The following is a 12,787-nucleotide window of genomic DNA, read 5'->3' as shown; positions in this document are numbered from 1 at the left end:
AGTAATCCAAGAGTTAACCTGAAACTTCAAAAGTCTCCCAAAGGCAACCCTAGAACAACTTGAGTAACAAAATAAGCAATGCTATTATTGAATTACTACCCATTAGATGAAATAAACCCGTGTCCATACTGATACAAATAATCAAATAAATTAATTGATGAAGAAAGGAAAAAGCTTCTTTACAAATGGTGAACGTAGAAGAATGGCAGAAATAAGTCAACAGGATTTTTTCAGAGCCTGAAAATATCTCTCCAAAATATTTATTAAGTACTATGATGGTTTAAACATATGCCTGTAAATTCTTTGACACTCTTCTCTCCATGGTGGAGCTTGAGGGTGGACTAGACTTACCAAGAAGCTTCTAATGAATAGCGCAGGAAAGAGACAAAAGGCAGCTTTCTAGTGGAGAAATCAATCAGTCGCTAACTTAACTGTGGTGTCAAAGCAAGCCATCTCTAATAATAAATCATGTTGATATCAAGTTTCCTTGACATATTAGAAAAAGGCTTTAAATGATATTCTTCACAAAATCCATACCTCAGTTGCATTACGAGAAACCACAGAAACCCGTATCGAGGGTCATTCTGCAAAATGCCTTCAAAGTGTATTGGTAATGAACAACAAGGAAAAACTGAGAAACCGTCACAAACTGGAGGAAACTAAGGAGACAAGATGACTTAGTAATCTGATTAACCTGGACTGGATCCCGGAAATGAAAAAACAAACAAAAAAAAGATAGTGGAAAATACAGAGAAATCCTAATGAAGTCTGTAACTTAGTTAATAGTATTATACTGATGGTAATTTTTTTACTTTTAATAAATGTATCACGGTTATTCAAAATGTTAACATTAAGGGAAGCTAAATGAAGCATATATGAAAACACTACAATCTTTGCAACTATTCTTTAAAGATTTAATTATTAAAAAATTAAAAATAAATGAAAAAACAACTGCAACAATGGTCTATATGTTGAGAATTTCTAAAGATGCTGTTTGCTTTGGGATTCATGTAAAAACACTATAGTTGTTAAACCCTAGATTATTCTTGAAAAAGACACTTTTATACACTTTAAACTGAAAGAGTATAGGAAAAATAATTTCACTCTTTCAGCTAGGAAACAAAAGGGAACAAATACAAATGGGGTAATTAATGAAGTTTCTGCAAGGGGTAATAAAGAGCTCAATGTCCTTTCATTGAATAAAGGCAACGTTCTCTAATTATTAAAGAAAAAAATGTCAACATTTTGGTTGATAGGCCCTGTGACATCTGCCATACATCTTGACATTGTTACCCGACTTCTCCTTGGGACTGAATAACTATCAGGTGCCGGGTACCTCTAAATAACCCTCAAACACTTTGCATGCCCCAGCACATAACTGTCGCCCTCACACTCTTAATTGAGAAACATTCTTTCCTCCTTTGTGACATCACATCCACTAACCAAATGGGGTGGTGCGAGTATCTCCTGTAAAATAAAAGCTCTCCTGATGGCCTGTTCCTGCACATTTCCTGAGGATGCCCTCGATCACAAGCAGGTTATAGCTATTTAAACTTTGCCTTACCTGTACTCTTTACACAAATTGAAGGTCAAAGAAGTAGTCATACTTCTGGGCATAGATTAAGCTGATTTTGTAATACTATTTAGGCTTAATCTATCAGTTTCAGACTAAACCCTCCAAATATCTGCCCAAACTTGCACTATATCCTCTAAAACCAAGGCCTAACAAAGCACTAAAATCAATAGATGAAAACTGAATTGAGAAATGAAAATGAAACTTTGTACCATTCCTTGTAGTACTTCTCTAAGTTAAAAGAAAAAAAAAAGAAAAAAAAAAAAAACCACAGGGCAGTGATATAAATTTGTTCAGAATCTCAGGAGTATACATATAATAATAATCTCCCACTTCTCTGGAGTAACAAATTCAAATATTCTTTTATCTTTGGTGGATAATGAAGTTGCATATTTTACAGCTGTAAATCTGTTTTCTGTTCCTTTAGCATCTGTTTAATTCACAGTCATCAGTTTGCTTTCTCCTGAGAAAATCAATAATGTACACTGGTAGTTATGACTTAGGGTTTATTGAGACATTGTCTTAATTTGTAAAAGTCTTTAATCAGGGCCTTGAGGAACTTACATTTCCCTATATTCTACCATAATTTGTGGTATTCTGAAGTTTAGCTGAGCTCTAGGACTGACTCCATCTATCTAATTACTTGTTTTATCTCTAATAGTCTATAAACTTTCTGATGGGAACCAAATTTTTTTTCTCAAAGTAAAGTGTATCATCTACAGTATAATATATCCCAAGGAGGTAAATTTCTCTCTCCTGAAAGATCATAACCATTCAGAATTTTTCCAGTTAGTAACTAAGAGATTTTAGAGATGATTCTTTGGGTCTCACTCACTATAGCCAACAATGGGTTTCCAAGTGTATTCATTTTCTCTTGCTAGATATTAAATTAGCACAGAGTTAGATGCATAAACCAACATGCAGTTACCACACCACAGTTTCTGAGGATGAGGAGTTTGGGTAAGGCTTAACTAGGTCCTTTGTTCAGGGTCTCACAAGCTCAAATCAAGGTATTAGCCATGTTGCAATTCTCCTCTGGAGCTCAAATTCCTCTTCCAAGCTCATTAACGTTGTTGGTAGAATTTAGTTACTTGTGGTTGTAGCATTGAGGTCATCTCCCTTTAGAGGCTCCCCATATTTACTGGAAGCTTTCAATACAGCTCTTTCTCTTTAAGGCTAGCTAGAGATTCTTTTACTTTTATAGCTTTCCCCCAATTAAATCAGTTCCCATCCAGAATAATGTCCCTTTTGAATCAAAGTCAACTAATCAGAGATCTCAGCTACAGCGGCAAAACCCTTTCACCTTTTCTGTGTTACATAATCCAATCACTCAAGTGACATTTATCATATTCGAAGATCCTACTTACATTCAAGGGAGGAGGATTATACAAGTACATGCACACCTGGGCATTTTAGGAGTCATTTTCTTATTCCGTCTGCCACGTTGATTTTCAGAAATTGACACAGTACTGTATCACTTGACCAAATCTTTGTTAACCAAATCTCTTATCTGAGAATTTATGGATATATAGGCATTTAATGCTTTAAAAATTAGCCCTTCAACAACCTCTGTGTCATTGTGAATCATGTTACCTATTCATACATAAAAGATCTGAACAAGTCAAATATCTCTTTCAACTCAACTTCATGGAATCATCACAAACCAGTATCATGCAACTATTTTTCTACTAACCCAATGTCAAAATCCTACTTTCTTAAGCTGAAAGCAGGTGTGGAAACTTGATGGAGGCCTCTACTAACATAGTTTTATTTTCTACCTTAAAATTAATGGTTCCTTATTTTGCCAGTCTTTGCTGCCCTTTAAAAATATGCAGTATTTCCTAACAAAGTAGGCTTGCTTTCTAAAATTGTATTGTTTTCTTCTTTCCACGTTTCCGTTCGTCACTGTAATACTTTAAATACTATTACTCTTCTTCCATTAGAAGAGGGAAGTTCATGGGCCTCTAACCGCTGCTTCCTAAATATCTAGTAGATTTATTAAACCCCCCTAATAAATTTATTAAAGCATGCCCAGAAATCCAGATTTCATCTTGATTTGTTTGTAGGTCATATCCTAAGAATGAAACCAGAAAATATCAGGCAGGATACACTGGAAAAAATTTTAACTCACCATTTTGACCCCTTTCCAGAGATAAAAATATGCCTAGATGACAGAATTGCTTTATTCCCATAGCTTGCTGGATGAATAAAGGGAAGAAGGTTTATAGACTAACAGTAGAAATGTTTTGGGATAGCTCATGATTTTGAAAAGCTTCAGAGAAAATAAAGGTGTTTAACATAAGTAGAAAACCTAATTTAGAATGATTAGCAGATTAAAGGTATTTTAATAACTCTAATGGTTCCTAAGAAGTTGATTATTATCAAGGTGGATATCAATTCAAAAAGGGACATCATCAAAGCAAAAGAAAATGTCGATTGATCATTACACCAACAGGCAGTTCTCACCAAGATCCCTAACCCACAACACTCAGAGACCACATCTTTGAAGAAGTTCAAAGAGAATATTATACTATGCCAGTCTTTGGTTCCAGAGTAAGAAAAATAGAATAATAAGTACAATGGAATTGTCACCAGAGAGTATAAACAAGAGGAGTATAAACAAGATTAAGAAACAAGATGTAAACAAAACACATTTTTAAAAACCTGTATTTGTGAAAACAGCCAATCAACCCAAACGTTACATACAATTTTTCAACAAGAGAAATAAAAGCTATAATATGAAAATCACCTCTGGTCCACTTAAAGTGGCTTCTAGTGACCCCAAGTGAAATCTTTTTTAAAAAGTATGTGACATTACCCACACATGTAGGACAAACTGGCCTCTGTACTCAACCAACATTAGCGAGAAAATGAATTTCATTTCCTGTTGCCGGACTACTCTTGGTGCATGGTGCCAAAGAATTATAATATTATCTGACAAACCCATAGGGGCATTTTGGCTAAAACCAGATCGTTGAATGGTCCCCAACAACCAATTTCCAGATGGATGCACAAAAGCCTACTGCCTGTTATCCAAAGAGTGGACAGGGATACGTTACCAGGTTAGACTGATGTCCACCTTAAGGATAGGGGCTAATAATGTCAACTCGCATACATTTTGATCCATCAGTTTCCCATCTCAGCAAAAGGTTTATATGCTTTCTGTGTATATTTTACATAAATTGAATCATTTTTAAAAGCTTTACTAAATATGTAATATATGGAAGGTGTATTATTAACTGCTACAGGAAACACCTGTGGGAATAAGTTGCGTGTGTGTACACATGTATGCACACATACACGTGTGGTTAAATTTTACAATTTCTTCCAAGCTATAGGTACATTTTCAAATGATTTTCATTTTTGTATGTAGTTCAAAATGTGGAATGATAAGATAAACGATACATTAGGAAGCCAGATGCATCAGGTATTATAACAATTAATTTAGTGTTCAGACTCAATTGAAATCGCTTTGTTGAGTCTCCAACTACTAAATTAGTTGATGATTCTTTTTAACCTTTGAGATCTTGGTTTTATGGAAGTGAATATAAGCATCAAAATTTCTTAAACATTTCCAATATGAAGAAAAATTTAAATCATATATAAAATTGAAATAAAGTTCTGTTAGCAGGAACATTGAGAAGCATAATGTAACTGTCACTATAAACTCTTAATAAACAAGCTGTAAACAAAATACATTTTTTAAAAACTGTGTTGATGAGAATATCTTATCAACTTGAATGTTTTTTTTTTGTTTTGTTTTTTTTTTTTTTTTTTTTTTTTTTTTTTTTTTTTGAGGCGGAGTCTCGCTCTGTCGCCCAGGCTGGAGTGCAGTGGCGCGATCTCGGCTCACTGCAAGCTCCGCCTCCCGGGTTCCCACCATTCTCCTGCCTCAGCCTCCCGAGTAGCTGGGACTACAGGCGCCGCCACCACGCCCGGCTAATTTTTTTGTATTTTTAGTGGAGACGGGGTTTCACTGTGTTAGCCAGGATGGTCTCGATCTCCTGACCTCGTGATCCGCCCGTCTCGGCCTCCCAAAGTGCTGGGATTACAGGCTTGAGCCACCGCGCCCGGCCTCAACTTGAATGTTATACACACTCTTTCAACAAGAGAAAAAAAAGCTGAGCAAACTGAAATCAATGAATTTTCTTGGACCCATTAGAGAACTGAAGTCATAAAGCAAATCATCAACCTGAAATCTGGAGACAGGCAAATACAGAGGGTCATAACTGGAGTCTGCTTATTTGGAGCAGAAGTTTCTGAAGCCATAAACTGGTAATAACAGCTGAAGCATTTTGAGGAGGCTGAGTTTCAATTAGCACGAGCACAAGAGACTCAGAGGTGCCATTTATGGAGGCTTCCATGCTTTTGTGGGTTTTTACTTCTGGGAACCCCACCAAGTTATCATTGTGAAGAGGTAAGAGAGAGACCCTCATGGCTGTGACAGTGGGTAGAGAAAGTTACCATTTGAAATATTTGAAATCATTTTAATTGTATTTTTATAAAACAAATATTTTTATCTTGAAAATATTTATTCTCTTAGTTATTTTATCCCCCCACTATCACATTCTTGTGATAATCACATCTTTTAAATCTGTAAACAATGTTATCTTTGAATATAATCTTTGAAATATAATCTTTGAAATCTCACAAAAATTTATATTTTATAATTCACCCTCAATAGCAAGGCCAAAAGAATAACCCACTATTTCCTATACTCAAATATGTTACAGATCAACCCAAAAGAAAAAAGAAACAAAACCAAAACCAAAAAAACACATATACTTGGTGAGGAGCTAAAGTTACTCAAACTCCCCAAATAAAACATTCAAATTATCAGCATTAGTTAATTAATTAATTAATTAATATTTTCTTTTGAGATGTAGTCTCACTCTGTTGCCTAGTCTGGAGTGCAGTGGCACGATCTCGGCTCACTGCAACCTCTGCCTCCCGAGTTCAAGTGATTCTCCTGGCTCAGCCACCCATTATAACTGGGATTACAGGCCTGCCCCACCACACCCAGCTAATTTTTGTGTTTTTAGTACAGACAGGATTTCACCATGTTGGCCAGGTTGATCTTGAACTCCTGACCTCGTGATCCACCCACCCCTGCCTCCCAAAGTGCTGGGATTACAGGCATGAGCCACCGTGCCCGGCCTAAGTTAATACAATTATAACTTAAATGGCCACTTTGTCAATGACGATGATTGCTTGAGCCCCATAAGCTGTTAGGAGCTGTTTCTTTAGACCAATGTCTCCTCTCTGCACTGCCAGCTCCTACGTTTGCATCACTCCCTATATACTATGCATGAGATATATGTATCTCTCTCTCTCTTTAAAAAATATTTTCCACCACACATAGTTCTTTTTATTAATCAGATGGCAGGGAAGAACAGCAACAAAATCTGAACAAACCAATCACTCTCTCTTTGGGATACGATTTTTTTTTTCCTTGTTCCTGAAGTATTCAGCAACATAAGAAAGAGAAAAGAAGAACCTTTCTTGTGCATCCTTGCTAAACACACAACCCCAGTCTACTGGGTCGGATGTAACCGTGAGTATTTATATGCCTACCTCCAGGCACGGTCATCTCATGTTTCACTACTACTGGTTTCTGTGTCTAAGTTCTCACACTCTGCTTGACAAGGGCTTCTTCAGGGGGCTAACAGGCTAGAAGAGCAGCTCTGCAAGAAGTCATTCTTCCCAAGACCACTTCTTCTCAGCTTCTCTATCTTCATGAATTCTTTGAGCTCAATCTTCTGTGAGAAGAAGGCAATTTCCTTCATTTTCAGGATAGAAGATACTGGTAAGAGAATGAACAAAGTAGTCGCAGACTGAGGGAAATATGTAACATACAAAATAAACGACTTTATTGTAAATCATACTTAACAACTCAATTGAAAAATGAGCAAAATACCTGACAGACACGTCATCAAAGAACATGTACAGATGGCAAATAAGCATAGGAAAATATTATCAAGACATTTGTCATTAGGAAATTGCAAGTTAAGACAAGATGCTGCTACACACTTGCTAAAGAGGTTAACATTTAAAAAATTGGACAATATCAATATCTGGTAAGGATGCAGTGCAACAGGAACTCTCATTCATTGCTAGTTTTGGAAGACAGCTTGGGAGTTACTTACAAAGTTAGACATAGTCTTACCTCAACATCCAGAAATTATACTCTTGGATATTAATGGAACTGATTTGAAAACTTATGTCTACACAAAAACCTGCATGTTAATGTATATAGCAGCTTTATTCATAATCATCAGAAAGTGTAAGTCACAAGATGGGTTTCAGTATGCTAATGAATAAACAAACTATGATATATCAGTACAATGGATCCTGTTTAGTGATAAAAAGAAATGAACCATGCAATGAAAAGCAATGAAAAGACATGGATGAAACTTAAGTGCATGGATGAAACTTAAGTGCAAAAGACATGGATGAAACTTAAGTAGGTGAAAAAAGCCAGTCTGAAAAGTCTACTTGGTATATCATTTCAATTATATGAGATTTTAGAAAGGCAGTTAAAAGACCATTGAAAGACTGTTGTATGTTAGGAGTCTGGAGAAGCATAATTCTCCACTTCTTCCATGTGGGCTATGCAAGGTGACACCCTTTCAAAGGCTACAATGTGGAAAACGGAAAGAGTAACTTTACATTAGAGAAATGGACAAACACTACCTAAGCCCGATGATGAAGGCCAACATTAACTGTGACTAGGAATGTCGATAGCAGTTGCCTTGATATGATAAAAGGCACTTTACCTTTGTGGCCTTCCAAATATGTGTAAATTATTCTAACCATAAAAAAACTGCAAAAAGGCAACCTCAAAGACTAATTGAGGAACATTCTACAAAACACCTTCCCAATGCTCCTCAAGATTGTCACGGTCGTTAAAAACAAGGAAAGGGCAAAACTGCCGTAGCCAAAGAAACTGAAAATTCAAGACATGACTAATTGTAATGTGGTGTCCTGGCTGGGACCTTGGAACCACAAATAGACATTAGGAAAAAATTAAGGAAATCTGACAAAATTCATGCATTTAATAATGAGTTGTGAATATTGGTTCTTTCATTGTGAAACATGTATTATATAATGTAAGATGTTTCTAATAGGAGAAACTGGGTATGGAGATATATGGAAACGCTGTGCTTTCTTTGCATTTTTTTTCTGTAAATTAAAACGCTTTTAAAAAACAAAGTTTATATTAAAAATATTTAAAATGTCATGATCATCTGCCTCTTCTGTCATATAGCCACGCCTCCATGGCTAAGACATAGAGGAGTAATTAAATGGTTCTTTTATTAAAGAAAGGAAGAAAGGAAATACCTTACAATGTGATAGAGGAAGTCACTTTAAACTATGCAGTTTTCCCTTTCAGAACCATCCAATTCAAATGTTGTCTGACAGAATTTGTTTTACATTATTAAATCTGAGAGTCTGCATAACTCTTATACTTGTGCCAAAATTAAGATGCCAGGAGAAGGATCCATTTCAAAGGAAAAAGGAAGTGGCTACCCACGTGGTTACGTAAAGACTTGTGCTCCTGAGAAACAAAGAAGTGGACCAGACAGAATATAAGATGCTAGATGAAAATCGATGATAATAATTGTTTGAGAAGGCTTAGAAAAATAACTAGAAAATCACAGTGGGTGCTTTCTGTTTTCCTTGCTTGCTGAAAGACAAATAGAAACAAAGTATCAGGTACAGATGCTTCTGATATGGGATCACACAATAACAACACTGCTTCAGACACACTCTAATGAAAGTCAGCTTTCCCAAAATCATTTTTTAAAATTATATCCTTTATTTCCTATTTGTTGTAAAAAAAGGAGTATGGATCTTTATACAGATAGAGTAAAGTAGAGATTTGCAAAACCATTGAAGTATCTTAAAGTATTGTAAAATAATCATAATAACAATTATGTATTAAATAAGTAAAAAAATGGTAGTCATTGCCCTAAATATTTAACCTGGTTTATCCTACTTAACTTCCCAAACCACCATATGAGGTAGACATTACTATTATCATTCCCATTTTATGAAAGAAGAAACCATATCGATGATGCTTCAGACTGATGCTCAGACCATTTCCCTGCCTTCTAGTCGTAAGTACACAAGTTTACTTAGCCTAAAGAAACTTCTCCTAGTTGTCAATATCATTAAATTATATAAATATTATTTAATTATCTCAAGTTCTAAAAATAAGATATATATTTAACTATGAAGATTTAATAAGGTAAAAGTATAAGGACAGATGAGTTATGTTTTCCATTAAAATACTAGTTTTTAAACTCAGAGTATTGACACTCTAAAACAGTATTAAAAACAACAATTGGGAGGCTGACGGGGGAGGATTGCTTGAGGCTAGGAGTTCAAGACCAGGTTGGGCAATGTAGTGAGACTCTATCTTACCAAATAAATTAAAAACCATTAGCGAGGTCATGGTGCAAGCCTATAATCCCTGCTACTCAGGAGGCTGAGGTATGATCACACCACTGCTCTCTGGCCTAGGTGACAAAGCAAGACCATATCCAAAAAAAAAAAAAAAAAAAAGCAACATAACAACAAAAGATAATACTGTTTCCCCAGTTTCAATTTGTATTATGTAAAAATCCTCATTTGCAGTTTTACAATGCTATCTATATGGCTATCACCTTTTTATTAAATAGTTCTATTATCTTTATGAATTCTCTCTGACTTGTATTTGGCATACATTGAGAACTCTTAAAATTCAGTAAAAAATACAAAAAACAATACAAACTAGGCAAAATATTTCAGCAGACATTCCACCGAAGAATATACATAAATGTCAAATATGCTTATCAAAGATATTCAATATTATTAGTCATTAGTGAAATGCAAATTAAACTCAACTAGATACCACAACAAATCTCTTAGAGTGGCTAAAAACTACTCAAAATACCAAGTGCTGGCAAGAATGTAGACAAACTGGAACATTCAAATACAGGTGTTAGGAAATAGTACAGCCCATGTGGACTATTTGGCAGTTCATTATACTCTCACTATCGACCCAGCCACTCTACTTTTAGGTGTTTGTACAACTAAAAACTTATGTTTATGCAAAAATCTGCATATCAATATTCATAGTAGCTTACACTTGTTGGTGCCAAAGTAATTGCGTTTTTTTTTTTTTTTTTTTTAATGGGATTACTTTTAATGGTAAAAACTGCAATGACTTTTGCAATAAACTAATGTAACACAATTTGGTGAGATTTGGCACCTTTACTATGTTGAATGTTTTAATCTATCAGTATTTGATTTTTAAAAATTTATCTTATTAACATTTTGAAGTTTTCACCATGCCAATTCTGTACATGTTTTGTTATAGTAATATCTAAGTAGTAAATTTTCTTTGGAATGATTGTAAATGGTAGCTGAGTTTTAATTTCAATTTCTAAATATTCCTTGTTAGCATACAAATTGTGATTAAGTTTTGTTTGTTGATCTTGTAACCTGCAGCCTTGGTGAACTTACTTACTGGAGTATTTTATAATATATTTCTTGGTCTAGTCTACATCCGGAAACCCCATCCCCACATCCAGAAATACCCAGGTAGCTGTGCTCCTGTTATGGCGAGGTGCCCCTTGCTGGTTGGTGCACAGCTACCTGGGTACTCCTGGATGTAGGAGTAGGGTTTCAGGATGAGCCTGGTGGGAGAGCGCTTCTACTGGCCCCTCTGTTTACTGGGTCCTGATTGATTCCTCTTGCTGGTGGAATCTTGCTTGGTATTGTCGGAGGGACTTGCATTTGATCCAAGGGAGGCTTAATCCTTTCTGAGCCACCTTCTTTTGCTAGATTATGGGCTGGGAAACACTTGGCCTGTGTGGCCTTCTTCTGTTCGGTGGGGGGCATATAAGACAAACTGCCATTATAATTTGGTTATCCTCCAGTCCTAGGATTCCAGATCAGTTTGTCTTCCTCTTCCCTGCTTAAAACGTTTCCCCTAAGGGTATACAAAAACCTTCATTTTCTGGATTTTACCTGTAAGGGATAATTGGAAGGACAGCCGAGTTCAGGCAAGCTGATTTATTGTCAGTCCTGCCGGCCTACCTCCTGACAAAAGCAGAGGAGGCAGCCCTGCTTACGGATTATTGCAGGGCTTTATAGGGCGAGGAACAGGGTCAGAGGCGGGGAGCTGAGTTGGGTGTGCAGGTGTCTTGACCGCATCCTGGAGTTTTTTGCCAGCTTTGTTTTGCGAGGTGAACAGACATGTTAACCGCATCCTGTAACTGGACAAACAGTTACTGGAGGGGTCAGTGAATGGGGGGTTGTCTTTAGCCCTGGGAGAGCTGTGTGGATGTCACAAAGGACTGCATTGTAAGACCCATGGGAAGGGAGAGGGAACAGTCTGGTTGGGGTGACCCTAACATTACGGTCCCTACAAATTCCCTGTCAGGTGCTCTAGTCATACTGCCAAAAAAAAAAGAAACAAACAAACAAACAAACAAACAAAAAACACCAGCCAGAGTTAGGCTAGCAGATGATTTGAGGAGTGAGAAAAATGGGATTTATTGGAAAAAAAAGTAAAAAAGGGGGGAAACATAGACTCTCTACAAAGCCAGAGTCCCTGCTGGTGCAATTCCCGCCTCGCAGTTTGAATCCCAGCTTCCACACAGGAAGAGGAGGGGCCAGGCTCCTCCCTGCTGCAAAATCCACGGGAACTTGCTAAGTCTCCACCCCGGTGCGCAGGTCAGCTGGAGTTTTTCCAAGGAGTCCTTCCCACCTGCCTCATTTTTGCATAGGATTTACGTAATTTCATTGTTTATACATCTCTCCTTCACTCTCTCGCACATCTCTCTCTCTTTTTTATTTTGTTGTTGTTGTTGTTGTTGTTGTTGTTGAGACAGAGTCTCACTCTGTTGCCCAGGATGGAGTGCAGTGGCGCAATCCCAGTTCACTGCAGTCTCTGTCTCCTGTTTTCAAGCGATTCTTCTGTCTCACCTTCCCAAGGAACTGGAATTACAGGCGCGTGCTACCACATCTGGCTAATATTTTTATTTTTATGGAGATGGGTTTTCACTATGTTGGCCAGGCTGGCCTTGAACTCCTGACCTCAAGTAATCGGCCCACTTCGCCCTCCCAAAGTGCTGGGATTACAGGTGTGAGCCACTGCTCCCGGCCTCTCTCATACGTATCTATATATCAAACTCTATCCCCACTCATGATATAAAGCTTGAA

General features: G+C 36.8%; 1 protein-coding gene across 5 annotated transcripts in view; it reads left to right on the top strand.

The window, feature by feature from the left end:
* Positions 1 to 1,431: 1,431 nt before the first annotated feature.
* ADAM29 (ADAM metallopeptidase domain 29) overlaps positions 1,432 to 12,787 on the top strand; it is a 65,596-nt gene continuing 54,240 nt past the window's right edge. For 4 of the 5 annotated variants that reach the window (XM_050790023.1, XM_050790025.1, XM_050790021.1 and 1 more), the window contains exon 1: positions 1,452 to 1,537. The gene's annotated coding sequence lies outside the window, so the exon portion shown is untranslated. Of the gene's footprint in view, positions 1,538 to 12,787 lie in introns of all 5 variants that reach the window. The other variant, XM_050790024.1, reaches the window with a different exon arrangement.

This window comes from Macaca thibetana, chromosome 5 (genome assembly GCF_024542745.1).
Source record: "Macaca thibetana thibetana isolate TM-01 chromosome 5, ASM2454274v1, whole genome shotgun sequence".
NCBI lineage: Eukaryota > Metazoa > Chordata > Mammalia > Primates > Cercopithecidae > Macaca > Macaca thibetana.
Note: the sequence above shows the minus strand (reverse complement) of the source record. Positions and strands in the feature narration are given on the sequence as shown.